The following is a 21,838-nucleotide window of genomic DNA, read 5'->3' on the forward strand; positions in this document are numbered from 1 at the left end:
GTCTTGCTGCCATAGACTTTCTTTTCTGACTTTTTTCCTCCCTAGATCTAATCCCTCTTCTTCTGTTAAGATTTTCCCTAGTAGTTCGCCATAGTTCATTATGGGCATTTTTAATATGATGATCCCAAATGTAATTTTTAAAAAAATTATTATTGCTATTTAATGTTCTTATACCCCCCTTCCTCCTGAAATCACTGCACTGTGACGACTCATGTACATGAGTCCTTTTTCTTTTTTGCTTTATTCCTCTGCTCCCTCACTTCCCCCCAATAGCTGTAATCCTGCTTGCTATCTATGAGTCCATCTCTATTTTGCTTGTTAGTGCAGTTTGTTCATTAGATTCTACATATAAGTGAGATCATAAGGTATTTGTCTTCCTTTCACTGGCTTATTTCACTCAGCATAAAGTTCTCCAGGTCCATCTGTGCCGTTGCAAAAGTAAAATTTTCTTCCTTTTATTGGCCGAGTGGTATCCATTGTACAAGAGTCCCATAGTCATTTTATCCACTCATCTATTGATGGACACTTGGGCTACTTCCATATCTTAGTGATTATCAATAACACTACAATGGACATAGGGGTGCTTAGGACTCTTAGAATTAGTGTTTTGGGTTCCTTCAGATATATTCCTAGAAGTGGAATGGCTGGTTCAAAAGACATATCCATTTTAATTTTTTTATGTATATCCATATTGCTTTCCACAGTGGTTGCTAAATCTTTAACAAAAGATAAGCAAACCAAAAATAACAATATGTCAAAAAGATCATACACCATATTCAAGTGGGATTTATTCCAGGAATGCGAGGTTGGTACAACATTCACAAATCAGTAAATGTGATTTACTACATAAACAAAATGAAGAATAAAAACACCTGATCATATCAATATATGCAGAAAAGCATTGATAAAATCCAGCATCCACTTGTGATAAAAAATCTCAGCAAAGTGGGAATAGAGGGAACATACCTAAACATAATAGAGGCCATATATGGCAAACCCACTGCCAGCATCATTCTCAATGAGCAAAAACTGCAAGTGTTCTCCTTAAGACAGGGCACAAGACAGGGATGTCTGCTTTCACCTCTCTTTCTCAGTGTAATCCAGGAAGTCCTAGCCATAGCAATCAGACAAGAAGAATAAATAAAAGGCAACCAAATTGGAATGGAAGAAGAAAACTGTCTTTATTTGTTGATGACGCAATACTATACATAGAGAAACCAAAGACTCCATCAAGAAGCTGTTAAAATTGATCAATGAATTCAGCAAAATAGCAGGAGACAAAATTAATATCCAGATCAGTTGCATTTTTATATACCAATAATGAACTAACAGAAAGGGAAATTAAGGAAACAATCTCATTCACAATTGTTTCAAGAATAATAAAATACCCAGGGCTAAATCATTGTGGATTTAGTCCCATTCCTGCTTACCTCTGAGTTGAGGTACTTTAGGCCACTTGGAACTGAAAGGATTCTTAGTGCCTGTTGGCCTTCCCATCTCACCTGGTTCTTGGATAATCTGTGGGAAACGGAAGTAGAATGAAATTAGTCAAACAAAAGACCTCACTCACCTCTACTTTGAGAAAGATCTAAAAACACATTTCTCACTGTACCTTTTCATTTTAAAATTCTTTTTAAAAATTTAGTTGACGTTATCAATAGATGCAAATCACTACAGGAAAAATGGAACTAGCATACAGCTTAAATACAAGTGCTTGATAGTTCATCGATTGTTTATTTTTTCTCCAAATTTAATAAAAATGTTCTTGAAGATAGGACTATTGTCTTTTCCATTAAGATGTAGAGACTAGAAAAAAGTCTTGAATTAAATCACACTATTTTTAGACTTAAAATTTAAGTAACTACTTACCCACTCTTTCTTTCATGGACTATTTATATACATTTTTTTCCATTATCAGTCATATAACATTTCAAGGTTTAAACTCTAAAATACCATTTTAGATGCTTTTAAAAATACTCATTTTGAAACAATTTGTGTGTTTTAACACTTCTCAATAAAACTGATAAATTAGTAATGGAAAATTTACAACCATTAACCTGTAATACTATAATTAAATGAAATATGCATCACAAAGCCTTCCATTTACTCAACTAGATTTTTAATTTTAACAGAAAGATCAGTTTTTCTCATGCACTTAATACTGAAATTGCATCTTTAGGTAATAAAACTTATAACTAGCTAACACTAGGGTTATGCAATACTAGGGTTACAAAATAGAAAATATGTACAATTTTTTAAAAGATGGTAACTAATAAAATGAAAGATGTAATTCTAACAATTTAGATCTTTCCTTATAAGATTTTATGGAGAAAGTTGTGTTAAGCACCTAGCTGTGTTTTCTAAAAAATCATTTATTTTAATTTAAATTCAATCATTTTTACTTTAATGACAGTGCCAGTGGCTATTTTATAAACAGTTGCTTAGATTGAAATTACAGTGTAACATTCTAATTAAAAAGTTTAATTTCTTTTTAACTATAATAAAAATAATTACATTGTGCGAGCTGTTTTTAAAAATCTTAGTTTCTCTCTGTACATTGCACTCACTGTTTTGTTGAATTCTAATTTTGAGAAAACTTTGATGAAATCGATGCCAAGGATACATACATAGATTTATACATGAACTAAAGAGTATTATTTTTTGTAAACTTAAAGAGTATTATTCTTGGAATTTTACATTATTTTCCAACATAAAAGAGCATGGAAGGAAAAGTGTATATCCACTCACTCATATTTGGTGACACCATGAGCTGTTCTTTTCAAAAAGCATTACAGTGCTTTGAAAATGAATACTGGGGAGATGTTCATTGTCCATGTGCAGGCCTGTGGGATCTTTCTTCCCTCGAACGGCACCTTACAAGTTGCTCTAAGATGCTGAACCATTATTGCCATGGGGTTACACCCCAGTTATAAAGAGATGATAATAGATGCAGTAAAATATTTTTAAATATGATCTAAAAGAAAGATAAAATCCATGCGATTCAAATATAGCTTAATGAATTATGTACACTCTGTGCTTAATGCATTACTCATAACATTTAATTAATTAATTAATTATTTAAAAAGGAAAAAAAATGTTCACTTTGAAGTTGTGCTATTGATGAGCCTAAAAAGTTCCCGGTAGAAAATTGGTCCATCCTGGAGGATCGCATTAGCACCACTAGTAGAAAAACCCTACTCTCAATGACACAAATGAAATGGTACTCTGGACTGATACCTACATGCCTCTACTTCCTTTCTCATACCATATTTTGTAATATTAATGAGCGTGCCTTTATTACCTGTCCTAATGTGCTCTCAAATTTAGCACTTGAAATGAAGTATACTTTAATTATATACAGATACTATTTTTCTGTTGTTATGTGGCAATTAAAGTTGGTCATGTCCCAGAATTTTAAATGTGTTGGAGCAGATCAGGCTGGGACAGAATCAGGAACTGAAGCTGATGGTTGGCAGGGGTAGTCCTGGGGGGAGAAAGCTGGGTATAGATAATGAGGAAAAGTTTATGCCGAAAGACAGGGCATCTTATTCGTGATATGAAAACAGAGCTAACTGGCAGTGTGGATACAAAGTAAGCACAGATACTGCGCAAACCGATGTAAAGCGGTTTTCTTCGTCTGCCCTACCTTAGCACAACAGTGAGCTGGGAACTGATGACACTAGAATTAATCAGACAGGCAGTTTTTCTGGCATGAATTTGTTAGCAATTACTTGCAAACATAAACAGTGTTAATCAGAAATTGGCTGCCCAGTGTCCTTCCAGTGAGAAGGAATTGGTGACACTTCTGAAGCCGGGATTCAAGCATTAAAGACAAAAGACCAGCTCCTAAGTACACCAAGTTACAGCTAACCAAGTACCATTCGTGGTATATAATAAATCCTATCATGCCGAACAAAAACTCTCTTAGAAATCAGTGGCATCGGAGGTTTATTGGTAAGAAGAACAATTTTCAGCGCATGCTACAAGAATTTTTAAAACATGCAAAATCTGACTCCTTAGTCAGGGGCTACATTATTGACCTTAGATTAATGACCTCTATTTCCTTAGATTATTTAAAACATGCAAAGTCTGGCCCCTTTAAAATAGGGGCAATGACCCTTCTTTTTCCTTAGATTATTAAATTAAAAAATGACAACAGCTGTCAAGTGTGAATGAATCAAAATGTTACCTGTTTTTTTTTTTGCCAGATTGGCAAAACAATATATATTTTTGGTGTGCTGCAGAATTTTATTATCTAGTTTACATGTGCCATTAGCTGGAAAAAATTAAAAACTGTTGGCATAAAGAGATCGATTCAGGGGCTGGAATTCAGAAAAAGCCTGGTCATTTTTATTTTGTAAGGCTAGTTCCCTGGAATGATTTCTTAATTAAACTTGGAAAAGCTTAAGTAATATGGATTTTGGATGTCCAAACCAAATCTACTAAACCAAATTTTTTGATATATTTTTATATAAAATATCTCTAGTGATTCCTATGCAAACAGCTTTAAACTTGTCAAAGGACTAACATTTGAGAATCACTGAATAATTGTTATTCAATAGTTTATTAGTTTAATAGTTTGATTAGATTTGAAAAAGATACAATTTGTATAAACTTTGTTTTTAATTTCAAATGAAATTTAGTAACATATATATGTACATTTTGTCAATTCCTTTCAGCTATTTTGTAGTTTCCAAACTATATGCTGTTTATAGAAATTTGGGAGGAAACAGAAAGTTTACCAAAATACAGTCAGCAGAGTTACATGTTATGTTTATATAATAAATATATGAGGTCTGTACAGAAGATGTCTAGCCATGTAATATGAAAAATAGAGACATTTATTGAAGTAGATACAAGATACAAGAAACATCATACATGGGACAATGACGCTTCAGTCCCCTTCAAATTAGGAACCTTGGGACCTCACACAGTTCACACAATTGCCATCAACTACCCCATTGTATTTTCCTGAATCTCACTGAAGATCTAAAATATCTTCCCTTTCAAAGGTGATTCTAGTTTTGGGAAAAGCCAGAAGTTGCAGGATGCCAAATGTGGATTGTAGGGAGTGTGGAATTACCTGGGGGATTTAAAGTTTTGCCAAAGTGTGTTCCTTCTTGGGTCCAACTTCTTTGGGACTCTCTGAGCTTCCTGGATTTCCTGGAAGTCTATTTCCTTTGCCAGATTGGGAAAATTCTCCTTTATTATTTGTTCAAATAAGTTTTCCACTCGTGGCTGTTCCTCTTCCCCTTCTGGTACCCCTATAATTCGGATGTTGAATCGTTTAAAGATGTCCTGGAGGTTCCTAAGCTTCTCCTCATTTTTTTTTGAATTCTTGTCCTACATTAGCCAAGATTAAAATGAAAGAGAGAATTCTAGAAGCAGCAAGAGATAAGGGGACAGTCACCTACAAAGGACTTCCCATCAGACTGTCAGCTGATTTCTCAAAAGTGACCTTATAGGCAAGAAGGGCCTGGAAAGAAGTATTCCAAGTCATGAAAGGCAAGGACCAAATCCAGGATTGCTCTATCCAGCAAAGCTTTCAGTTAGAATGGAAGGACAGATAAAGTGCTTCTCAGATAAGGTGAAGTTCAAGGAGTTCATCATCACCAAGCTCTTATTATATGAAATGTTAAAGGGACTTACCTAAGAAAAAGAAGATAAAAAAGATGAACAGTGAAAGGACAGCAAACTCAGTTACTAAGAACCACACCCAAAACAAAAGCAAACTAAAAGGACAGCTAGATCAGGAGCAGAACCATAGAAATGAAGATCACATGGAGAGTTAACAACAGGGGAGTGGGAGGAGGAGAAGGGGGGAGAAGGTACAGAAAATAAGTAGCATAGATGGTAGGTAGAAAATAGATAGGGGGGAGGGCAAGAATTGTGTGGGAAATATAGAATCTAAAGAACTTGAGACACATGGTCATAAACTAAAGGGGGGGAATGGTGGAGGTAGGGTGTGCAGGGTGGAGGGGAATGAAGGGGGGAAATAGAACTGTAATGGCATAATCAATAAAATGTATTAAAAAATAAAAAATAAAAACAACTTTGCATTGCTCAAGGTCTTCAAAAAATAATAAAGTTTTGCAAAAAACTCTGGAGGCAACATGATGTATGAGCAGGCATGTAGTTGTGATGAAGCTGCCAATCACCAGTTGCCCATAGCTGTGGTCTTCTGAATCATCTGAATAGTTTTCACAGAATAATGTTCAAGCTTCATGCCAAATTGGATGTGGATTTATTGCCCTCCTTCATCAGTCATTTTGAATGTGATGGCCACACAGTACACATGCTCACTCCGCAATGTCTGCTGCCCCTTCTGTCTAGTACAGTGAAGTCATTATTTACACATGTACATCCCAGTCCACTCTCCTTGGCTAGTTACACTGATGTTGTGCAAACTGTTCTTGTTGTATTAACAATGGCTAGGTTTTTTTCTGGACAGATCTTGTATAATAAATATATCAGGATAAATAGGCTAAGAGAGAAGGGAAGGAACATGGAAAATTAGACATTTCAATAAAAATTTTTACTGAGAGCTATCAGGTGCATAACACACTGCCACTGGCTTTGAACAGCAAACAGAATACATGACATGTCCATATTGAGTCTGGACACTGGCCACATCCCCAGCACAGCTCCTGGTACTTTTATGACATCTACTTGTACAAATGAGACTTTGCTGTTATCACTACTTTTTCAAATGGAGCTATGTACTCATTATGTTATTAGCTTCTAGTTTATTATTTTTGAATATATCATATTGATCAAGTCCAATACACATTCTTATATCTAAACTTTCAAGAGGACTGAAGTAAGCTTTCAAATATATTGCTCCTTTAACTGAAATGCTGACTTAATGGCCTCGCAGTAAGTACTCATACAGTGGGAAATCATCTAATTGTAGGATGTGTATTTAAATATGGTGTGTGTTTGATATTTTAAAATATCAAAATATTAACTTTGCATCCCTGTCTCAGAGTTGTAAATTATTTCTCTGTATTCTATTATTTATCTTTGCTTAATTTTGTGGTATAAATCAGTACATTCTTTGAAAGGCCCAATTCAAAAAACTAAAACAATCTGTGCATAAAGAAGTAGAATGTGTTGTTTCTACGATATTTTCAATTTTCAAATGAGCTGATAGATTCCATTTACCCCCATAAATATTTCTGGATTTATGGTACCAATTTATAACCCAATACTATGAAAATGCATTACCACTTTATTTTTAATTTCTTTTTTATTAAGTATAAGTTATTGATTATGCTTTTTCAGTTGTTTCCTTTTTTCCCTTTGCCCCACTATGCCCAGTACCCAAGTTCCCTCCAGCAATTCACCCACTTAATTCATGTCCATGGATAATACATAGAAGTTCTTTGTCTCCTCCATTTCCCATATTATTAACATCCCTCTGTCTACTTTGCACTTATCAATTATTTTTCTTATTCTCTGTACCTTTTCCTCCATTCTCCTCCTTCTCCCTCTCCAGTAATAACACTATGTGATTTCGATTTCTATAATTCTGTTCCTTTGTAGATGTTTCCTTAGGTTTTTTGTTTTGTTTTGTTTTAAGTTCAGTTGTTGATAGTTGTGAATTTGTTCTCATTTTACTGCTCATAGTTTTGAACTTCCTCTTTTTCTTAGATAAGTCCCCTTAACATCTCATATTATAAGGGCTTGGTGACAATGAACTCTTTAACTTTACCTTATCTGGGAAGCACTTTAGCTGCCCTTCCATTCTAAATGATAGCTTTCCTGGAGAGAGTAATCTTGGATGTTGGTCCTTGCCTTTCATGACTTCAAATACTTCTTTCCAGCCCCTTCTTTGCTGTAAGGTTTCTTTTGAGAAATTGGCTGGTAGTCTGATGGGAGCTGCTTTGTAGGTAACTGTCTCCTTTTCACTTGTTGCTTTTAAGGTTCTCTCCTTATATTTAATCTTGGGTAATGTAATTATGATGTGCCTTGGTGTGTGCTTCCTTGGTTCCAACTTCCTTGGGACTCTCTGAGCTTCCTGGAATTCCTGGAAGTTTATTTACTTTGCCAGATTGGGGAAGTTTTTGTTCATCATTTGTTCATAAGTTTTTAACTCCATGCTCCTCTTCTTCTCCTTTTTGCACCCCCATGATTTGGATGTTGGAATATTTGGATGTTGGAATATTGTCCTGGAGGTTCCTGAGCCTCTCCTCATTTTTTTTTTTTTTGAATTCTTGTTTGTTCATTGTGTTCTGGTCGAAAATTTCTTTCTTCTCCAAACCATTGGTTTGTCTCCTGGTTTCCTTCCCTTCACCATTGGTTGCCTGTGTATTTTTCTTTATTTCACTTGGCATAACCTTCATCTTTTCCTCTATTTTGCAACCATACTTATCCATTTCTGTCAGCATCCTGATTACCAGTATTTTCAACTCTGCATCTGATAAGTTGGCTATGTCTTCATTGCTCAGATTTGTGTTTGGAGTTTTGATCTGTTCTTTCATTTGAGCCATATTTCTTTGTCTTCTTGCAACCGTTATGTTGTAAAGGGGTGGGCCTTATGTATTTCCCAGGACAGGATAATCCACGTTGCTCATCATGGCAGTGGGGAAGTGGGGAAGGGGTCAGTGAAGGGGACACTGCCACTTGCTGGGTTCTTGCCCCGCTTTCAGTTACTTCATCCACTGCCCACAAGCAATTTGGGCCCTTCTGGTACGGATTCCTGGGTGGGTGGGCTTGTGCATGTTCTAAGACCCTGTATGTCTCTCCAGTGAACCTTCCTATGAGGCTGGGAGTTTCTTCCACTGCTGAAATCCCCTCAGGTTTCTACAACCAGAGGTTTGAGGCTTCCTTTTCCTGCACTGGACTCGGTTGTGTGGTCTATCTTGCTCCCCAGTTGTTCTTCCTAGTTTATCTTCACGCAAATGTGGGACCACCCAGTCTGCCAGCAACCACCTCACCCACCCAGTCCTCCAGCAGCCACCTTGCCATAAGTCCTCTCCACCCCAGCTGCCTAACTCCACCCTCCTACCCATCTGGATGAGTGTTTCTTCTTTAACTCCTTGGTCACCAGACTTCTATACAGTTTGATTCTCTGACCATTCTGGTTGTTTTTTGTTTTCAAATTTGTTGCTGTCCTTCTTTTGGTTGTATGAGGAGGCAAAGTGCATCCACCTACACCTCTATCTTGGCTGGAATTTATATTACAACTTTAAAATGAACCTGGGAAGTACTTGGAAAGTGTGAATTTTTTTTTCAGTGTATTGTTTTTAGTTATTATTTTAAGTGTTAAAATACAAAAGATGATGGTTATTTTGACATAATCTTATGCAAATTATTTATTATTTGGTCTAAAAATAAAATGAAGAAACCTTGAGAGGCATTTCAGTGGATTATTTAGTGGGCTTAAGAGAATGCTTACCACACAAAATAGAGTCAAACTAATTTTTCCCTCGCCATTGTCACTTTGAATCATTTTTTCTGGTATTTATAGAGGGAAGCAAAGTGTTTTAAATTAGCCACTAAAAGGCAAAATCCATATCTTTTCCCACACTATTATGGATCACCCAGCATACCTGCTTTTAGCAGATATCTACTTTTCAAAAAGTGAGTATTTGCACACTGGAAGCAATGTGTCACATTTCTGCCCCACTGACTAGCTTTGCTTTAAATCCCTTGGGTCCCATCATCTCGTGTTTCGTCAAGTCACATTGGCTTTTCTATGTGACAAAATATACAGTGATGGAAGGTGACAGAAGAAGTATAATGCAATATGACACATCAGAAATTTAAAGGGTAAAGGGATTAGCTCTTGTGTGTCAAATTAGATAGTTATGCCTAATCCAAAATGAATCTGGCAGTCACTAATGGAGTGAAAGGTACAGTACTCATGCCATCTATGAAACAATGAGTGCTGGACTTCATCGGTACATAGTTAGCTAACTGAGAGGTATGGTGTGGAACATAAGAAAGCACCTTGCAAGATCATGGACCTACAGTGCACTTCAAGGTCATTTCATGATGACACTGTTTATAAAAATGATTTAATTGATGTGACCCTTCCACAGAGAAGGCAAGTATTATTAATGGTTGCTGATTTGGAATATATACGTGCTGTACTTAAGAAATTATTGTTTTGAAAGAGAAAAAGTTACACAGTGGCATTATTTATGTTATGTTTGATGCTATTATGTCATACACACAAAGAATAAAATAGTTTAAACTATAAGGAATGAGGTAAAAAGAACCTTCTTTATAAAAATACAGATTTCTAAAGATTTAGTTTGTATGTCTTGTCATATAGATTAAATTTTAAAATCCTTGATATTAACCCAGGATTTATTCCATGCCCTTTCAAGGAGATAACAGTAAGTGAGGATCAAATAAATAATAAGCAGGGGAGCATGGGCAAGATGGTGGCAGCATCAGAGGTCTGCAGCTGGGCTAATGAGAGCTGCTACTTCACTCCAGTTCTGGCTGGCACCTCAGCCTTTCTGATTTGCTGAGTCTGGCACTCAAGAGCTCTTGGCTACCACACATTGGATTGTCATGGAGGACAGAAGATCAAGCAGTGGATTTGCCAATGAACTTGAAGCATCCCCGTGATTTAGTCATATTAATGAGACAAGAAACAACAGTTAACCACCTCGAAGAACTGGAGAAACAATTAGTTGCTAAAAAAATTCACATAGAAAAGAATGCGGACAGAGATACAGGACTGAAGCAGTGACATAATAGAGAGGATCTAGGCTATATCAAAGCCAAAGTGCTCTTAGGGGACCTGGATCTGTATGAGGGAACATATAAAGTGTACAAGAAAGAGCTAATCTTTCTTCACCTCTACTACCTAAAGAAGATCCAGTCTCCACATATTTATCTAAACAAGTAGCAAGGAATATGGATGACATAGATCACCTCATTCACGAAGGCCAATAGAAGAACTCTTCCTCATTGGTGCTATATAACATGGCTCCATTTTACTGGAGAATAAAGAATGAGCCATGTCAGGCAGTCGAATGTGCTATGTAAGCACTTCACTTCTCTTCCAAGCATAATAAAGATATTGCTCTGGTCAACTTGGCAAATGTTCTACACAGAGCACGTCTTTGCTGATGCTGCTGTTTTGCACACACTGAATGACAGTGACTGCTTCACCAGCTATTACACCTTGGGAAATATATATCCAATGCACAGGGAATATAACCACTTACTGCTCTGTTATTACCAGGCTTTGCAGGCCAAACCTGGTTTTGAGCAAGCTATAAAAAGGAAGCATGCTGTCCTGTGTCAGCAAAAATTTGAGCAAAAATTGGAAGCTCAACAGAGATCCCTCCAGCAAACACTGAATTAGTTGAAAGAATATCAAATCAACATGACCATTACCAGAGAAAGCAGAAGATCCTGGAAAAAACATAAGCTGATTCAAGAAAAGCAAATCTTAAGGAATATCATCCATGACCTACAGATGGGAAAAGAGGCACAATTAGGAAATCATCAGATTTGCCATCTGGTCAACCAGCAGCATAGTTTACATTGCCAATGAGACTGACCTATGCACCACATTCATGGAGATATCTCTGAAAATATGGATTACATTCAGTTTGGTGAAGATTCATCAACCTCCTATATGATGTATGTGAACTTTGAAGTTCCAGCAAGCCAGAGCGACATCAGTGATTTGGCCGAGTCTTCTCCTGTAGCCAGTTCTATTCTCTAGATCTGAGATAGGGACACTGTTGCATATAGAGACAAACAGAATTTGCTTTGGCCTAAAAGAGTAGTTTGTGCAGAAAAGTTCCCTAGAGTCCCTGTTGGTGAAGAACTGCCAACATATTTTCTGCCTCAGGAAATCAGAGAGCTCAGGATCCATGAACTCAACTGTGATGATTATTCTTCAGAAGAAAAAGTTCAAACCCCTGACTGCCATAGTTGACTCTAGAAAAAGCCAGACTTTGTCTTACTTAGTCAAAGAATTTGAGGTCCGCATGAATCTGAAAACCAAAATGCCAGATGACCATGCATGAAAAATTTTGTTTCCCTGTATTAATAACTATACAATCAGATAAGAAAAATTGGGTCTTCCTTATTTCATGCTATTAATAAGCCAAATGCTTCTGTCTGGCCAACACTTAATGAAGCTGGACTGTACTGAAGAGCAGTAAGGAAAAATACTTTTGCTGTTTGTGTCTTCAGAGAGCTTTGAATTTCATTCCACTTCAATACCAGAACATTTCTCCTGTGAACTTGGCCAGCCTTTTGATTCACTATGGCCTTCGTCTTCATTCTGCTAAGCTTCTTCTTCAAGCTTTGGCCATCAATAGCTCTAAGCCCCTGACCTTTTTGAGCCTGGAAAATGCTTACCTAGTTCTGAAGAATATCAGTGGGGCACTTGAGGCCTTTAGGTAGGCTTCGAAATCAACTATGCAGTGCTAATAGAATGAAATTAACCTGAAGCTGATTTGCTGTATGCAGTTTTATCCTTTTTTGTACAACATCACCTGTTTTGTTTGCAGTGGTAATTGTCATGCAGAACCCGATGACAGCCATGAAAAACAGAAATACTTTGAGAACTCACAGTTACCAGATGCTTCTGAAGAAGAGTTCTCTGAGACAGGTACAGAGGATGACCCTGACCTGTCTGTTGAGAATTCGGGGCAGGGGGAATACTCAACTGTCTTTAGACTTGAAAGTACATTGGTTAAAAAAAGCGGTGGATTTGATGATACAGAGAAGTCAGTTGAAACAAAAATATCAGAAGAGATCTTGGCTTTGGTAGGTGAATTTCAACAGGTATGGCCTCTGGAAGGCTTTGGGGGGCCACTAGAGATGAAAGGGCAGCATCTGGACTTATAGGATATATGGGTACCAAAGGAAGGTCCTAAGACAAAGGGACCAAAAACTCTTGCCATGGAGACTGCAGAAGAGAAAATGACAAAGCAACAGAATGGATCACCTTCCATGTCGAATGAGTAAAGAATCCCAGATGAGATCATTAAAAAAAAAAAAAACTTATGGGAAAAAGAGAATCAAAGCAAGCAGAAAACGTACATCACTACCAAGCAAACCTGGAGATCACTGATCCAAAGTTGGCATTACCTGGTCCACAAGAAAAAAAGTGTGACTACCAGGGTCTTGGACAGCCCAGCCCAGGTGAGTGTGTCAAACTCTGCTGGGTAAAGTTGAGCGCTATTGTGAGTACCTGGTTTACAGTTTTTTCGAAAAACATTGGCATCACAGAACACATAGACTTTTCCACTCCAATCCAGAAGCTAGTGATGGAGCCTGTTTGCAATGGCAATCTCCCCACCAGCTTGCTCACCCTGGACCACTTGCACAGGGTTTCCAACCTAGCCAGCCTACACTACGCTGGCAAAGTTCAGTTAAAAGAGTAATAAAAATCTTGACAAAAACCAATATCCACAACAGTCACTTAAACAGAATGGCACCCAAATTGCCAATGTAATGACATCAGAAGCCAATGTAACAACATCTTTAAAGCTAGAAAAAGAAAAGAACAAGCATAGGATTCTATACTAGCAAAAACAACCACCAAATATTAAAGTGAAATAAAGCTGTGTTCAAACAGATATTTAGAGAATTTGGCACCAGTAGACCTGCACTGAAATTAGAATTAAAGGGACTTCTTTGGGAAAATGGTCTTAGATAGAAATATAAACATGCAAGAGGAAATAAAGAACATTGGAAAGGAAAATATAAATGTACAGTAACTATACAAAATATTAACTGTAGTACCCTGGGGAGCTTCAGTTTTATAGATGCTGAAACTCATGGTAACAGTAACAGATGATGGGAGGGAAGTAAATGGAGTTCTGAAGTCAAATGGTTCAACTGGTATCAGTCAAGTAGTTAAAATGATAATTTGCATGTTTTAAGGTGCAGTCTAACTAAAAATGGTTTTAAAATTGAACTAAAACTTAATTGAAGGAAAATGGAACAATGTAAAAATTTTTGATTATTTCAAAGAAATAAACAGGCATATACAAATAGAACAAAAATAGTAAATACAGAACCCAGTATATCAGCAGTTAAGTGCAAACGATTATATAAGTTAAGTATTAGAGATTTCTGCCAAGATGGTGGCGTAGGCAAATATGACTTGCCTCTTTGTAAAACCACATTGATTTACAACTAAAATATAGAACAAGCATCACTCAGAACTATCAGAAATCAAGTTGAATGGAAAATTGACAAGTACAGAATTAAAGAAATCACATCCATTCAGTCTGGTAGGAGAGGTGATGAGGCAGAATGGGCTGGACTCTCACCCACATATGGTGGATGAAAATTCGAGAGGTATTTCTCGAGAGCCAGGAGTCCCAGCCCCACACTAGGCTCCCCTGCCCAGGCTTCCAGAATCAGGAAGATAAGTCCCCACAATTTCTGGCTGCAAAAATTAGTAGGTATTGATTTAGCAGAAGAATTTCCAGAGCCCTAAGATGTTCCTCTTAAAGAATCCACACATTGACTCACCTACTCAGACTCACTCCCTCTAAGCTCCAGCACAGGGGTAGCAGATTGAAAGGCACCAGTGGCATACTGAAAGAAACTGGGGCGTCTGGCAACAGGTGAACAGAGGCCATTGACTCTTTTCTGAGCCCTCACCCCCCAGAGCCACTAAGCTTGCAAGCTAGTACCACATTAAGATTCCATCAATCTTGCTAACACTGTTTGACCCACCTTGGAGATACCCAGAGACTCTGAAACATCCAAAGTATGGCCCCACCCAAACTACTTTTCCATATGAATGGCTGGTCTTGGTTTATGCTTCACAACTTCTTAAATATTCTCAAATAAGCAACAGTTGGCATCAGGCGGTCAGCCTAGATACATAGCTTGGCTTCACCTGGAAATCTCCAAACCCAGCACAAGTAGCAGCCATCTCAGATTGCTTTATAGCTCAGGCAGGGTGGCCTTGGGAAAAACATAGGTAGGGGCTGACCTTGACCTGCACAACCCGAGAAACCCCAGGGCCAGCATACTCAGTGGACAGCTACAGACCATATCAGAGTATGACCTCCCTGCCCCTGCATAGCTGATTCTACACAGAGGGCAGTGGTTGGTGGTCAGTGGTCATAGTCAATCCTTGCAGCTGATTGGCCTGGGTAAATCCTTCCTATTGATCTGTCAACAGCAACCAAAGCTCAACTATAAGTGAAGTGTGTATTCAGCCCACATGAAGGGCACACCTCGAGTACCTAGCTTGGGGGATAAGGGAGGCTGTGCCACTGGACTCTACAGACACACAATATTAGGCCACACTACCAAGACATGGAATGGACACAGCTCTACCTAATACATAGAAACAAACACAGGGAGGCTACCAAAATAAGAAGACAAACATGGCCCAAATTAAAGAAGAAATCAAATCTCCAGAAAAAGAGCTAAACAAGATGGAAATAAGCAATCTGTCAGAAGCAGAGCTCAAAACACTGGTTGTACTGCTCAAGAAACTTAGTGAGGACCTCAACAGCATAAAAAGATGCAGTTAAAAACACTAACTGAAATAAAGACCAATTTACAGGGAAACAACAGTAAAGTGGATGAATCTGAAAATCAAATCAAATGACTTGGAACATAAGGAAGCAAAAAAACAGCTAATCAGAACAAGAAGAAAAAAGGCTCCAAAAAAATAAGGATCATTGAATCGGCCTCTGTGACAACATCAAGAGGTCCAACATTCATGTCATAGGGATGCCAGAAGGAGAGAAAGAGTAAGAAATTGGAAATCTATTAGAAAATTAATGAAAGAATACTCTCCCAATTTAGTGAAGGAAATAGACATGCAAGTCCAGGAAGCACAAACAGTCCCAAAGAAGGGGGATGCAAAGAGGTTCACTTCAATACAGATCATAATTAAAATGTCAATAATTAAAGATAAAGAGAGAATTCTAAAAACAGCATAGAAAATAAGTTAGTTACCCTCAGGGGATTTCCCATAAGACTATAAGCTGATTTCTCAAAAGAAACTTTGCAGTCCAGGAGGGATTGGCAAGAAATATTCAAAGTCATGAAAAGCAGGAACCTATAGCCAAGAGAGCTCTATGCAGCAAATCTATCATTTAGAATGGAAGGGCAGACAAAAAGCTTCCCAGACAAGAAAAAAACAAAGGAGTTTATCATCCCCAAACCATTATTATATGAAATGTTAAAGGGACTTACTTAAGAAAAAGAAAATCAAAACTATGAACAATAAAATAGCAAAAATGACCCTGGCTGGTGTAGCTCAGTGGATTGAGCACGGGCCTGCGAACCAAAGGATTGAGGTTTGATTTCCAGTCAGGGCACATGCCTGGGTTGCAGGCCAGTTCCCAGTGGGGAACACACAAGATGCAACCATACATTGATATTTCTCTCCCACTCTCCTTCCCTTCCCCTCTAAAGATAAATGAATAAAATCTTTTAAAAAAGCGAAAATGTGTATCTATCAACAGTTGAACATAAAGACAAACTAAACAAACAAGAAGAACAGAGACAGAATCATAGATACAGAGAGACTTTTGATGGTTGCCAGGTGGGAGGGGAGTGTGAGGGAGTGGGTGAGGAGGTGAGGGGATTAAGAAGTACAAATAGGTAGTTACAGATTATCCATGCAGATGTAAAATGCAGTATAGGATATGGGTAGCTAAAGAATTTATCAGCATTACACAAGGACGTGAACAATGGTGTGGGGATTGACTGAGGGAGTGGGTAGGGACTGGGTGGGTGGGGGCTAGAGAGGACAAGTTGGCGCAACTGTAATCTATAAAATATAATTTGCAAAGCAAAAAAAAAAAGTATCTGATTCAAAAAATGCTAACCAGAATCACTATTTCTCTAGTCTTCTGGTTGGTACTGTTGATTAAATATTGCTATTTGCCAGGTTTTGCCTGGAATGGATACAATAATTTTCCTTATCAAAGTCAAAAAAGTTTTTTTTTGTTTATTTACCACATTACAAATTATTTTCAATTGCTAACACTTCCCATTATGGCATTTTGAAATAAAGATTCTAGGGGAAAAACTCTCTTTTGTATAATCAGTATCCACTTTTTAAAGAATATTATTTAAAAAAATAATGAAACATTTATTGAACTTAGGAAGAGAGCACTCCATCTCATTCATCTTTCTCTTTACTTCCTCTCTCATCTCTTTTTCCTTCATCCTTTCAGGATTGTTGATTCAAAACAAATGATCCCTAGGAAGACATTTAACCCTTTTTAAAAGACTTGAAGACACTGAAGCTCTTAATCTTCAACTGCAGCAAAGTCTTTTATCTTTCTCCATTGTTTAAAGGTGTTTAGTTCTCTAATGTGAAAGGTTAAAGAACAATCTAGTATAAACACCAGATTGATCACTTGCAAATGAGCTACTTGGGCTTTTTTCTACCTTTTGTTATCTGAGAGAGGTTTGTTTGTTTGATTTTGTAATCAGGGAATTTCTGAAAGGAAAGCTATTTATTATAAAGAGATCTAAAGAATAATTAACTGAAATCTCTGTCAGTCTGGATGAATAATTGTTTTTAAGGCTAATGATGGAAAAAAGTAAAATGGAATTAATATTGCTAAGAAAGTCAGAGTGACAGTCAAAAGGCTTTTGAGGAGGAAATGAGGCTCATGCAGCCTTTGTTCATCATGAACCTGGGTTCAAGGCTGAACCCTAACATTCTGGAACAACTGCCACATGGACTCAGGGAATTTACTTTCTCCCTGTAGTTTTAACCCCCTCTTGTTTGCATACTGGAACTAACCAGTCCCTGTTAATTTAGTCAGTTCTTCATCTGCATACAAAACTACATTTTGTGGTTTTGCCTTTATAAACCCTACCTTTCTTTTTCTTCAGAGTATACTTCCAGTTGCCACCTGAGTCTGTGACTCTCAGACTTCAATGCTTTTGCTCAGATAAATGCTACACCTGTTTTTTTATAGTCTATTGGTTAACAGTCTATTAATATAACTTTATCGAAGATTAATTAAAAGCATTAATGAGAGAAGTACAGTTTAGTATATTAAACTATTCTATTTCCTTCACTTTTTATCTCCAAATAAAAATATCATAATAAAAAGAGTCAGTATGTTAATAAAAACAACTCTTTCCATATCCATTATGATTTGTATGTTTTATAAAGTATCAATGTAAGAAACACTGAAACCTGTAAGAATTTTTATAAGTTTATTTGAGCCAAAAATCATGACAATCACCAGGAAGCAAAACCTCAATGAATTGAGAAAATGGCCATTTGCGCCTTATTTTATGCATTACAATAAAAAGACTTAAGTAGTTTACATGAAATCCATTGGTGACAGATTAGGGAGGCAGGGGAAACCTCTGGGACTGGATGAAAAGTAAAATGATAGACGCATATTTCTTTTACATAGGTGGATACAGGAAAGTTAACAGTCAAAAATTAACAACTAGAACCAAAACAATGAGGATATGTGTAATCTCCCTGTGGTGTGGTGCCTGTGCTTTGCAGGGTCTAGGAAAAGGAAATTTGATATCACAGATGCAAAGAAAAAGTGAGCTAAATTAAGGTAAAGATTGACTTTCGTCAGGGAAGATTGTTAAAAATTGAAACAACAGGTGCAAATTGGAGTCATTTGTGCTAGACAACTACCCCGCCCCCCGCTCCCCTCTCCTCCCCTCACCCCATCAGCAAAACCAAGACTTAGTGACTAAACTAATCGCAGTTTTGGCTTTTCCCAGGAATGTAATCTTTAATCAATCTGCAGTTACCTGGTCAGCACAAGTGAGGGTAATCCACCTAAGAGACCTCTTGAATTTCCAAAGGAAGGAGACCTTGACAGAAATAATCCACTCTCTGATAGAAATGTCCTTTTCCCATTCACTTCTGCCTAATAAAAACCTTCCATTTTGTACAGATCTTTAAGAGTTTCCTTCTACCTGATAGAAGGGATGGATGCTGTTTGATCCATTATTGTGGATTAAAACCAACTATATCTTCAAATTTACTCAGTTAAAATTTGTTGTTCTTTTCTAAGCAGATTTGGTGGCAGTATAGAAGATGTCATTTCTAATGACTTTGGGGATTAGAAACACAGGCATGGTACCTGTGAACACTTTAGAGTTGTGGATGAAAAGGGGACACACAATAAATCTGACAAACTCAGGGGAGGCCTGTGTAACAGCCTTACAAATTCGGAGACCTAACGTGACCAAGAAGGATGGAATGAATAGAGACAGACTCATAGATAGAGAGCAGGTGACACTTTTGAGGAGGCTGCAGTGGGGATGAATGGATTGAGAAAAACAGAAAAAGAAAAAAAAAGAACTGATGGCCATGAACAGAAGTATCGTGACTGCTGGTGGAGGGGAGTTGGTGGAGGTGGAAGAGGGTATAGGGGAGATAAATGGTAATAGAAAAATATAATTGAAAAAATAAACAAATGAAAAAACTTTCTAACTAAAAACAGGTCATGGAAGGCAGTCATGTCCTAGGCTAGAATCTTCCCTGACAAATATTAATCTTTACCTTAGTTGAGCCTGTCTATTCTCTTTTGGCAAGTAGTTCTCCCCAAGTGGTTCCGTGGCTAGGTGCTCACTGAGGCTAGCTGTCGCTTGTGTGAGAGGACTTAGGAAGTTGTGAAGCGTTGAGACCCAACCAGCCACTCATATGGAAAAGCCATTGTAAACAGCTTGAGCAGGCCCATAAATTGGGTGGGGCAGAGTCCCAGGGGCTTTCCTGCGTTGGACAAACAGCGTTAGCCAGGTTGATGGAGTATCAGATATGGCACCTACTTGCTGGCTCTGTGGCTCTGTAGAGGAGGGTTAGGAAAAGTGACAATGGTTTTTGCCCACCTTTCTGTCTGTGCGAAAGCTATCCCGCAGCTCTTACTTGAAAGCCAGACACTTCGGTTCCTCCCTGAATGCCACTGGTGCCTTTCAAGCTGCTGCCCCAGTGCTGGAGCTCAGAGGGAGTGAGTCTGAGTAAGTCCATGTATGAGTTCTTTAACAGGAACTGCTTGGGACTCCAGAAGTTTCTTCCATTGACTCAATCCCCTCTGGTTTTTGCAGGCAGAAGTTATGGGGACTTATCTTCCTGGCACTGGATTCCTGGGCCAGGGGACCTGGTGTTGGGTCACGACTCCTCCTTCCAGGAATATCCTTCCCAAATTTTTTTTCACCACACATGGATGTAGGACCAACTCATTTTTTTGTCTTCATACCTCCTACCAGTCTGGATGAATGTGGTTTCTTAAATTCCATCATTGTTGGGCTTCTATTCAACTCAATTCCTGCTGGTTCTGAGTGATGGTTGCTCCGTAGTTTAGTTGTAATATTGATATAGCTGTGCAAGGGGTGAGCCATGTCTACCTATGCCTCCATCTGACCAGAAGTCTCCTTAAGTCTTCTATTTTCATTGTAATGTATAAGATAAAAATTGCCATTTTCTGAAGCACTTTCTTGATTCATTAAGGTTTTGTTTCTGGCAGTTGTCATCGGTTTGACTCAAATAAACTGATAAAAGTTCTTACCAGATTGGACTTTTTTGGCATTGACATAGCTATTTTCTTTACCTTGTCCAAGGACCATGATCAAGTTTCTCTTGGTTCTGAGCTCTGCTGTCATTACATAAGCTCCAGATCTGACTGGCTTTTCACAGTTCCCAATTTTGAATGAAAAACCCCAACATTGGCACTAAAATAATACTTTCCCCACCCAAATTGCACCTAGTGGTCTATTATCAAAACTATGGTATAGTGTTTTATGTCTCAGCTGTAGTCAGCTGAGATACTGGAAAAGAGATTGGTCTCAAAGGCCTGATGCAAATTCTTCAACATCAATGAATGCTCCCACACCTGCTCCAGGGAGGGCCTCTGTTTGGGCCCTTTAGAGCTGACAGGATTCCCAGGGATCCTCTGCTAAACCGCTACCGGTCATTTCTTAAACATCCAAGCTAGAAATAAAATTAAATGTAACTATAAAAACCTTGCCAAATTCTGGTTGATTCTGGAATTACGCTGTCTACTTTAAATTCTACTTAAATAAGACCATAAATTGCTCAGAGTGGAAAAAAACCTTCTGTATTGGAGATATCTAGTAAAGTTCAAAGGGTATTTTATCTCAGGCAGTATAAATGACTCTAAGACCTTCAGTGAAAAACATTCCTTCATTCTATGTGAGACATCCCTGGTCAATCTATTAGGTAGGAATCTCCATCCCAAGTTGAAAGCACTAATACATTTTGCCTTCAATGGGGACCACACCTTAGAATTTCCTGACCAACCTCAACCAGCCCTTCTGTGTTTCTTTTTTTAAAGGTTTTATTTATTTATTTTTAAAAAGAGGGGAAGGGAAGAAGAAAGAGAGGGAGACAAATTCAATATGTGGTTGCCTCTTGTACACACCCTACTGAGGACCTGGCCCACAACCCAGGCATGTGCCCTGACTGGGAATCAAACCAGCAACTGTCTGGTTTTCAGGCCAATGCTCAATCCACTGAGCTGCACCAGCCAGGGCTGCTCTTGTATGTTTCTTAAAATCTGTCCTTGATATAGAATAGAAAGAATTCCAAAAAGAGTCCCCAAATTTAATTGAACTTCCCAGAAATCTGTGGATTATTTTTTTTTAGTGATGCTCAGAGAATAAAAAGTGCTGAATCTATAAAAATTTAGAGGCAACTAAACCTTTTCCTAAATTGCCTTACTATCCATTAGAACCTGAGATCATACAGAGTCTCACCATCATAGCAGAATACCCATTCATTCGAGCAAGGGCTGTTCAATCTTTGCACCAGCCCCTATACTATGCCAATATTTCCAGTTCAGAAACCTAATAGGTAAGGATGGACCCTTGTTCAGGATGTGAAACCTTAACAAGGTACTTATACCTTGTCTTCCAG

At 37.9% G+C, this 21,838-nt stretch overlaps 1 pseudogene; it reads left to right on the forward strand.

The window, feature by feature from the left end:
- The first annotated feature begins 9,965 nt into the window (after positions 1 to 9,965).
- On the forward strand, positions 9,966 to 13,515 carry LOC119046080 (tetratricopeptide repeat protein 17-like; annotated as a pseudogene).
- The last annotated feature ends 8,323 nt before the right edge of the window (positions 13,516 to 21,838 follow it).

This window comes from Artibeus jamaicensis, unplaced genomic scaffold, assembly GCF_021234435.1.
Source record: "Artibeus jamaicensis isolate MK-2021 breed Jamaican fruit bat unplaced genomic scaffold, CSHL_Jam_final contig_415, whole genome shotgun sequence".
Lineage (NCBI taxonomy): Eukaryota > Metazoa > Chordata > Mammalia > Chiroptera > Phyllostomidae > Artibeus > Artibeus jamaicensis.